Source organism: Quercus suber, unplaced genomic scaffold (genome assembly GCF_002906115.3).
Source record: "Quercus suber isolate HL8 unplaced genomic scaffold, Cork oak 2.0 scaffold_957, whole genome shotgun sequence".
Taxonomy (NCBI): Eukaryota; Viridiplantae; Streptophyta; class Magnoliopsida; order Fagales; family Fagaceae; genus Quercus; species Quercus suber.
The window spans coordinates 173,815-183,360 of NW_027070377.1; the positions used below are offsets into that span (position 1 = coordinate 173,815).

The window sequence follows — 9,546 nt, forward strand, 5'->3', positions numbered from 1 at the left end:
AACATTTAGATCCATATGGGCATATACTTTCATCACAAAATTGGGATATGTGTCACAACCCAAACCTAAACTTCAGAATTTAAAGCATAACCGGCATGTTAATATCAAATTTACCTCAATACTAACACGAACCAACTAACGTTGATGGTGCTTATCAAAAATTGTTTCTTGTATTCCTTTTTATTTCCTTGCATAAAAGCCATAATATACAAAATTTATAAAAACTTTGAAACTTCATTTCATTTCAAACTTTGCAAGATTACAACTTGATTGAAACTTAAGGTATTTGTGTAAATATTACATAACTAAACGTTTAGCAAAACTCTTATCTACAAGCCTAACCCCAAAGACATACAGCTGGGGTTCAAAACAAGCTAAGGTCTTGAAATATATCTGTGCCCAAAAGGATCAAGTACATCTTGATTCCTCCTATACAACAAAAGAGCTAAACTACTATACCAAAAAAAAAAAAAAAACTATACAGTCTAACAAACGAGAATCATAGATTCCTTGCCACCTCTAATACTCTCGCAACTTCTAGGAAAGAACCTGTGCACTAAACTATAATAGGGTGAGCTGCGAAGCCTAGTAAGATTTTAAGCTCCATGAACATTTAATAAAAATGCATGTAAATCAAATATTTTATGGATATGCCAGCTTTGATAAATAGTCTTCATACTATTCTTAAAATAACTTATGAACTTTCAGATGAAAAGACATCATTTTCCTTTTATATAATAATAAAAAGACATAATAAGGAACTTAAACATAATTCAGTAACCTTATCTTTAAATAGACTATAATATACTTTATTATAAACTTTCCATCAGACTTATAACACATTCAACATACCTTTCTTATCATCATAATTTTCTTATAAATTCCAGATAGCTTAATAGCTCATTCATAATACATATTGGTCAATCCAATTGTAAGTCTGTCACAACTTTGGGAGGCTTCCAGCACATTTTACCAGGCATCCAGCATTCTCCACAATGCTAGGAAATCCCAGGATCATATCAGAAAGTATCACACCCCTTTCGGTTTGATCATATCATCAACCATGGGCGTCAGTTGGTAACCTCCACAAGTTGGCTATTCCCAACAAGAGCAAGTACAGCAGAGTCCTCACCACTTATACTAGCCAATCAAAATTTTCATGGAAATGCCAATACTTTAACCTCTACTGGCTAAGTTCGAATCATAACAATGGAATAACCCGAAAACTATATTTTTCTGATAATTATGCTTTTACATAAATATTTTATAATAGTAGTGTATCCACTTCATTCTTAAATATTATGTTCGTGATATAAGTAGTAGCATAAATATGCTAAAATTATCATATATATATATATATATAAGATTCAATAAGTCACAAACATATATCTTTACTTAAATCATGCTTATATATAATATCTTTAATTAAAAGGTTTTAATGCATAATAAATTTTCTAAACAATCCTTATACTTATCAAATGCACATGTCATATATCCCTTACCTGAAAACAAAAGATGCGAGAGATTTGTATAAGAGGAGCTCAAGTGTCCACGTTCTCGTTCTTGTCACCTAAATGAAAGACCAAAACTTATTACTGACAAATTCTTCCTAAGTATTTAAACTTGTACATGAATCACAACCTAACTCTTCAACTCAAGAAAATCTTAATTCTCATCTCAAAAGGTTCCCCAAATACAAGATACATTCATCAAACACATGTTGTACCAAACCATAATGAAACCAAGGCATACAAAATTTATCTATGATCTAGACATACCAAAATATGAGCAAACTAATTTATAGCTCAAAACATTCATCCTAACTTCAGAATTAAATCCTCAAAGTCAGGAATATCATTTATTGTTCACTACTTATTTCAGCAGCATATACCTCATTTATAAAATACAAATGGGTTATCTATTCACATCCAATTTTTATGAAATTTTACAGCGCCACTCCTCTAGATGTCTAGTAAATACCATATTAATTTCAGAGTAAAAGAATAAAACCATGATTTACTAAAAATCATACAAGACAACATAATCAAATCTGTCCTAATAGAATTTCATTCAACTTAGAAATTAAGCCATTATTTTTGTATTGATCCAATTGCTGTGAGGCCATTTCCATTACAACCATGTGTATCTTAGAATTCATAAAAGCTCTCCTAGCATCCAAATTCACAGAATATGATTTAATCCAAATTTTTCATATTGTAAACACCGAATCTGCCACAATGACAACTTTAACACCTTTTCTCACAAATCATCAAATAATTACAGTTGGCCTTCATTTCGTGTGGGTGTACATTAATAGGCATCCAATTGACCATAATATCTTCAATCTTTCAAATTTCTAAAACAAAACCAAAAATTTTAGCTTTTAACAATCAAATTTGAGAACAGAGAAGGGAAACTAAACAAACCATTACACCATTAAAATTATCCATAATAGAAAAAAAAAAAAAATCTTATTTACTTACCCACAACTGAAGCTGAAACTTTAGTAAGAATTTGATTTCTTCTTAGAGAGAGATATCTATGGTTTCGGTGAGAGAGGAAGGCTGTTTGTGGAAGGCTGTTTGTGAGAGAGAGAGAGAGAGAGAGAGAGAGGTGTTGCCGATTCAAGAGCAAAGAACGAAGAAAGAAGATCAGAGAAAAAAAAGAAATGGAATTCGGTGCAGCAAAGAAAAAATTAGGGAGAATGCTTTGGGTGGGGCACGTGTATTGCTAAGGGAAAAGTGAGTTGATGACTCACCTTTACAACTTTTAATATTTATACTTATCACCCTCCCATAGTTCAATATTCTAGAAAGGCCCAACTAATAAAATAATTATGCACATATACCCCTTACCTTTATAAACTTCTTTCTACATCATTAAAAACATAGCCTAATCTTTTATAATATCAAACTATCAAAGCTTTATGCACGTAAAGTAATTAAGATAATACTAAGTATATAAATCCATAAAATTAATTATGCAATTAGGCTGGGATGTTATAATATGACTTATGAGTTTTTTCAGCAAAAAAAGAAGCGGAGGAACCACTTCCAAGAAGACTAAATCGGAGCCCTCATCGTCTTCTTCATCTTCTACTAGTACAAGATTTCCTTCGGTACATGTCCAAATTGGAGCCCTCTAAGATAATTTTTATTATTATTTTCCTTTTTTTCCACTCTGTGTCTTGAGATGGTATTATATGTTTCAGGTGTATATGTCATCTCCCTCACAGTAGGTGGATCCCATAGGTGTGTGGGACCTACCTGCTGTGAGGGAGACAGCATATACACCTGAAACATTATATAATTTTTCCTGTGTCCGAGACGTACCCAGGAGTATCATGATCATGTTTGGGTCGTATTTGGAGTAAAATGTTTTTTTTTTCTTTGTTACATATTGAACACTTTTTACTTGTTGCCGCATCAGATACGTGTTGGACACGGGTATTTCATCCAAATTGGCATCTTTGTGTAATTGTGGTTACAAGATTGATGCGCATAAAATTTGAAACATGTAGCTAAAAGTTTTGTAACTTAATTTACACATCCTAATGGTTCAAACCTCTCATCTTCAACTCTTCAAATTTAATATATATAACCACATGAATGAAGTTATTTAATTTCAAAAAAGAAAATATTTTTTAGGTTAAAACTTTAACACTATGAGTTTGGTTGTAACTATGTAAATGGAAGAGAGAGAGAGAGAGAGAGAGAGAGAGAGATAAGAAAATATTTCCCTGAGTGGGTTGGGATAGGAAGTAAAGGAAAAAAGAAACATAAAAAGTAAAAACTATATATCTTTTTGTTAGGTTCTAAAGATTTAGGAATTTATGTATTTAGAACTCTAATTTATATTGTTGGCAAACCATGATCAAAATAGGTTGTTTAGTCTTGTTTAGGCTTGCTCAAAGTTATGCGTTTATGTAAAGTTGGAATCGAGTGGCTGCAGAAAGTATTAGTGACTTTCGACCTGGCTCGATCGATTGAAGCTTAGACTCGATCGATCGAATATCAGGTAGAACGTGTTTTTTTGCAGATTTCCAACTCAGCCTTAACTCCTAAAACATTTAGGGTTTTATGTTTTTGCCCTAGGTATATAAGGCAAACCCTAGCCACGTTTTAGTTGTTGCTCACATTGCTGTTTTGTGTAAATCTCTTGTGAGATCTAGAGGAGCTTTCTTTTACACAAAACTTAGGGTTTTCAAGGAGAAGATGTTATCTACACCTTGATGATCAACCCAGTTGCTGCCATTGAAGTTTAAAGAAAAACAAGTGTGGGTGCTTGTAACTGGTGGTGAATCCAAGAAAGAAGGAGTCCGTGGATTCGGAGCTTGCACGTGGTCGTGTCAGTAAGTTCTACTGGTGGGTAGCAATAAGAAGTCGAGCGTGGGGGCTTATAAGTTTTATTGTATGAACTTTGATTCTTTCAAGATAGTGGATTCAAGTTTACCTTGAGGATAGCTATGTCAAATTCTCCCAAGGTTTTTACCATGTGGTTTTTTGGGTCATCATATCATTGTGTTATTTACTTTTCCGCTGCTTTATATTCTTGATATGATTGTTTGATTGTGATAACCTAGATTTACATAATTTGCCTAAGTTAATCACTTGGCTAATTAACTAGGTTAATCTGGTTGGGTTAAGGAGTCTAAAAACCATTCAAGTGGTATCAGAGTGGGTAGCTCTTTTGTTTTAGATCTTTTAATCTAAGAGCTTATCCTTAACTCCTGTTATCATGGATAATTTGAAGTATCTTTCTGATCATGTTTCTGCTCATGCCTCTGTTGATTTTATTGATGTCTGTGAAACTCTTCGTAAGGAATTATCTAAATCTTTGAAAATTTCTAAGAAATTTAAAGAAGAGTTAAAATTGGCTAATCTTAAAAAAGAAGAATTGATTGTTAGATTAGATGAATCTAATAAAAATAATGAATTTTTGATAAATCAAATTTCCTCTCAAGATGAGAAGATGAAAAGCTTGGAACAAGAGTTAGTTGAATTTAAAACTAAAATTGAAAATTTGACTAGTACCAAGCCTGTTGTTGATAACAGAAGTGTTTTTGTTTCTCTTAATCCTAAAACTGAGAAAGTTTATATCCCTCCTTTTAAGAAGAATAATAAAGAAAATGCTTATTTTGCTAGGTTAGACAAAGGTAAAAGGTCTGATGTAGACATTGATGTTTTTAAACTTAAGTCTAAACCTACTGTTAGAGAGCATAATAAATCTGTTTTTGTGCCTACCTGTCACATTTGTGGTGTTGTTGGTCATATTAGACCAAATTGTTCTTTGTTGAGGCAAAAACCAAAATCTGAGACTAGAATTGTTGTTAGGAATACTGATGTTCCTAAATTTATTCATGTTTGTCACTTTTGCGGTGTCTTCGGTCACATTCATTCTAATTGTCATAAATTGAAATCATTATGTGGTTCAATCTAGGATATGTGATGATATTTCTCTTGCCATAAGTCCATATAAATTGTTTCATATGTTTTTGAAAATTTTGAACTTGTTGGCTTGTGAAAGGAATTTGCTGGATTTTAGTCTTTCTCAGAAGATTGGTGTAAACCCTCAAATACACTCTGCTTCTCATGGATTTTCATCTACAAAGCGAAGACTCGTGCTAAATGGGTGAGAAAAGATTCTCTAAGGTGAGTGGTGCTAATTTGTCCTTGATTTAATTCTTTCAATTAATTGTGGACATGTTTTTTTTTCTGTTTTTGGTCGTGTTTTTTTAGGTTGTTTTTATTAAAAAAAAAAAAAAATCCAAAAACATTGAAAAATTTCAAAAAAGATAAAAATATTTTATTTTGTGTCTAGTTTTTCTTTTTGAGGATTATATGAATTATGATATCTCTCTCTTGATTTAGAACATGCTTGACATTATGGAGAAACTTGAATAGCATGTGTTATATAAATGCTAAGCTATTTCTGATTTTGTGTGAGTATGTACTAATTTGTACATGTACTCAAGGGTTAATTAAGAAATTAATATTTCTTATTTGTGTACCCTCTATAGCTTAGTTAAGCACTGTCATGCATTGCATTTGCATTTTTAAACTTTTAGCACGTTGTGTGCTTTTTGTTCTTGGTCATAAATTTCTTTTAAACCAAAAAGATTTTTGTGATTTGTATATAGATCTTTGATTTGAAATCAAGGTTAGCCATATTATCTTTACATAACATGTGTTATGTACCTTGTTCAGTTTTGATGAGCTTATTTATTGCACTTTACTAGTTTGAGCTTTGTAGTGCATGTTGTGTGGGAAAAATGTTTATAGTTTTTGATCACTTTGTCTTGATCTTGAAGTCACATGCCTTTGATTTTCGGACTTGATCCTTTTGAGAAATGCATAAATAACTATCTCACCACTGTTTACTAGCCAATCATGAACACCTTAGTGCATATCATAAGATTTTGTGCTCGAGAAAGTGTAGCATATGCACAAAAAGAATATAAGGTGTAGTCACGATTTAATTGCTTAAAATTGGTGTGTACATTATTGGGCTTAAAGCTAAATCATATAAATTAAATTGGTGTGTACATTATCCCGGCTTCTAATAAGTTTCTGATAAATTAAAATATGTGTGTACAATATGAGGCAAAATCAAGAAACTTACATGATTACAAGCTTTTATTCTAGGAGATGTGAGAGTTATATGATGTAACTCTTTAGGTGATAGTTTCTTTCAAATTCTATGTGATGAATTTTGTAGAAATTGTGATTGATTTCTATTCACATATTGCCTCACATGTATCTCAAGTTTTTGCTAGTTGCACACACTACACAAGTTACTCTTTGCTAAACTTGGTACATTTTATTGTGTGTGATCTTGTTGTGGCCATCCAAGATTACAAGTTCCTTGATTTTAATGCAAAATGTGTTTAAAGTTTGAGAAATTGGAAATTCTAGAGCTTGTATTGAACCCGAATTGGGGACTTTGTAAAATTAGGTTAAATTGATGAAATTGGCTTGTTGTTTTGATGTAATTGATCATTTTTATCTATTCTCTATCATGTGTAATGATCAATTCGTCAATTTATTTCAAAAATTTCAAGTGGTTTTTCAAATTTTGGGGTTTTTGTTAGAAACTCTATGCTCAAGCCAATTTTGTGAATTTGAACTTATATTGAATTTAGTTTCACTGCATTAGAGCATGCATCATGACATATTTTTTCATGCATCATTTGTGTTTAGGATTCACATGCATTGCATTATTTTCTGTATCCATCTTGCAGTTTTGCAGTCATATCTCTCATTGTTTTCACACATGCATACACTTTGCAAAATTAGGTACTCAACTTGATTTAAAAATTGATTGATTAATTTTTGAGTTATGTACTTGTTAGTATATGCTATTTTTATGTGTGAACTATAGAAAATATTTTTCTTAAAAGATATAATGGATAATCAATGTGCAAATATTTTCTCCACTCATGCAACTGTTTATGGGTCACATAGTGTCAAGTTTACATTTATTGAAAGAGAGAATATTTTTCTTCATGTGTATTCTCACCTTAGTTTTTAACTTTGATTTGTGTGTTTTTTTTATTTTCCCCACCTCCTAATTTTTCCCCAAAACTTGTTATGTTTTTCCTATTTTTATAGGGGGAGAAGGTTGTTTTTAACCTTTGTTGTTCATAGGGGAAGTTGTCTTTATTTTCTATAAAGCTTGTTTTGCGTTCCCTTGATTCTCTATTTTCTCTTATCCTTTGTTGTGTATGTTGACTGTTTACTCTTTGTATGAGTTGTCTTTGTCAATACGTGACAAAAAGGGGGAGATTTATTTGAAACTAGTTTGTAGACAATTGCTACAAACTCATACTAAAAAGTTAACATAGCTATATGTTTTGAAAATTAATTATTTGATTATGGGTCCGTTTGGATACAGTTGAAAACTGAAAACTGAAAACACTATAGCAAAATAATTTTTAAATGTGTAAATATTACCGTGGGACCCATTTTTAATGAAAAAGTTGCTAAAAAGTGAAAGTTGTGGGTCCGTGAACAGTGTACAAATGCACTGTTCATGGACAAAAAGTCAACAAGTGCAGTTACTGTTCATTGAACAGTAGCTGCACAGTAACCGCACTCCCTCACACGCCTAAAAAAAAAAAAAAAAGGCAAACGCTACTTTCAGTAGAATCCAAATGGCCTCTATATGTTTTTTTATATTCTTAACATGTATGTCAAATTTCATTCAAATCAGATGTTATTTACTATATAATCATAAACTTATATTTTATGTATATACTAGTCACTAACCCATGCGATGCACGGGAAAGTTCCAAAATGAAATATATATATATATATATATATGATACATCTTAAACAATTTTTTTCTTTTAAATTAAAATTTCAAAAGCAGCGAAACTTTATTGAATAATCCAAGTGTACCATAGAGAGGAGAAAAGATGGTTTTCCTTAACCCAAGCTGAGGGTACCCTTAACTCCTTAACATTATTAGCCAATATGTACACTGACTTATTGCACAGTCTAGAAACTGTCCTATAGGATATATGTCTTGCTTACTACAGCATAAATATGTTCTAACACATTAAAAATTTCCTTCAAGCATGGTTCTTACAACCCAATTGATGCCAGCAACTGTGAGTTGGCAAACTTTGCAATCAAATCCCCGATCCACAATTTATGACAAGAGTGTAATGCTCTCAATAGAGTGTGGCAGTCATCCACAATGAGTTTCCTTGGCATGGAATTAATTTAGTATGGACTGTAATAGGAGAACCATTACTATCTCTAAAAATAATGCCTAAACATGACTAATTGGTGGCTTTGAAAAAAAGGCCAGTGCCATATCCAGTTTGAGATAAGGAGAAACATGAGCAATAGTTGTTAGCTCATTTTTTTGAACCTAAATACTTAATGGTCCTAAATTGAAATTTTCACATTTAATAATAAAAAATAAATAAATAACCCAAATTGTATATAAAATATTCCTAATGTTTGACAATTGAGGGAAAAAAAAGGCACATGGTTAACTGCAACTGAGAAACTCTAACTTATGATTTACTTGGCTGATGTATTCAAAATATTGTCCAGATCCTTTGCATTGAGATAGCATCTATGAGTTTGGGAGCAAACACCATCTAAAATCTAACTTGCAATGTTATATTAAGGGACAAAAGAAGGATTAATGGGGAAAAAAAAAATCAGATTTGTTAATTTGATGAACCCAACTTACAAAAGCCAGCAATCTTGAAGAAACAATCTAGCTTTATTTACAATGGAATTTCCCAGCAAAACAATTCATTTTTACTTCTAATTAAAGAAACAATCCAACTTTATTTACAATGTACTTTTCCAGCAAAATTCATTACAGATAATTTATTTTAGCATACCAAAAGATATCAAATTTACTTCTAATTGAAGAAACAATCCAACTTTATTTACAATGGAATTTCCGAGCAAAGCAATTCATTTTTAATTCTAATTGAAGAAACAATCTAGCTTTATTTACAATTTAATTTTCCAGCAAAGCAACTCATTACTACCTATTCATATAAATCAAAAGATAATCTAA

General features: G+C 31.5%; 1 long non-coding RNA gene across 1 annotated transcript; it reads right to left on the reverse strand.

The window, feature by feature from the left end:
- Positions 1 to 214: 214 nt before the first annotated feature.
- Positions 215 to 2,688, reverse strand: LOC136065402 (uncharacterized). Its single transcript, XR_010627028.1, has 2 exons — positions 2,484 to 2,688; positions 215 to 1,570 (listed from the first exon to the last, which is right to left on the reverse strand). It is a non-coding gene; the product is annotated as an uncharacterized LOC136065402 (long non-coding RNA).
- Between the last annotated feature and the right edge of the window lie 6,858 nt (positions 2,689 to 9,546).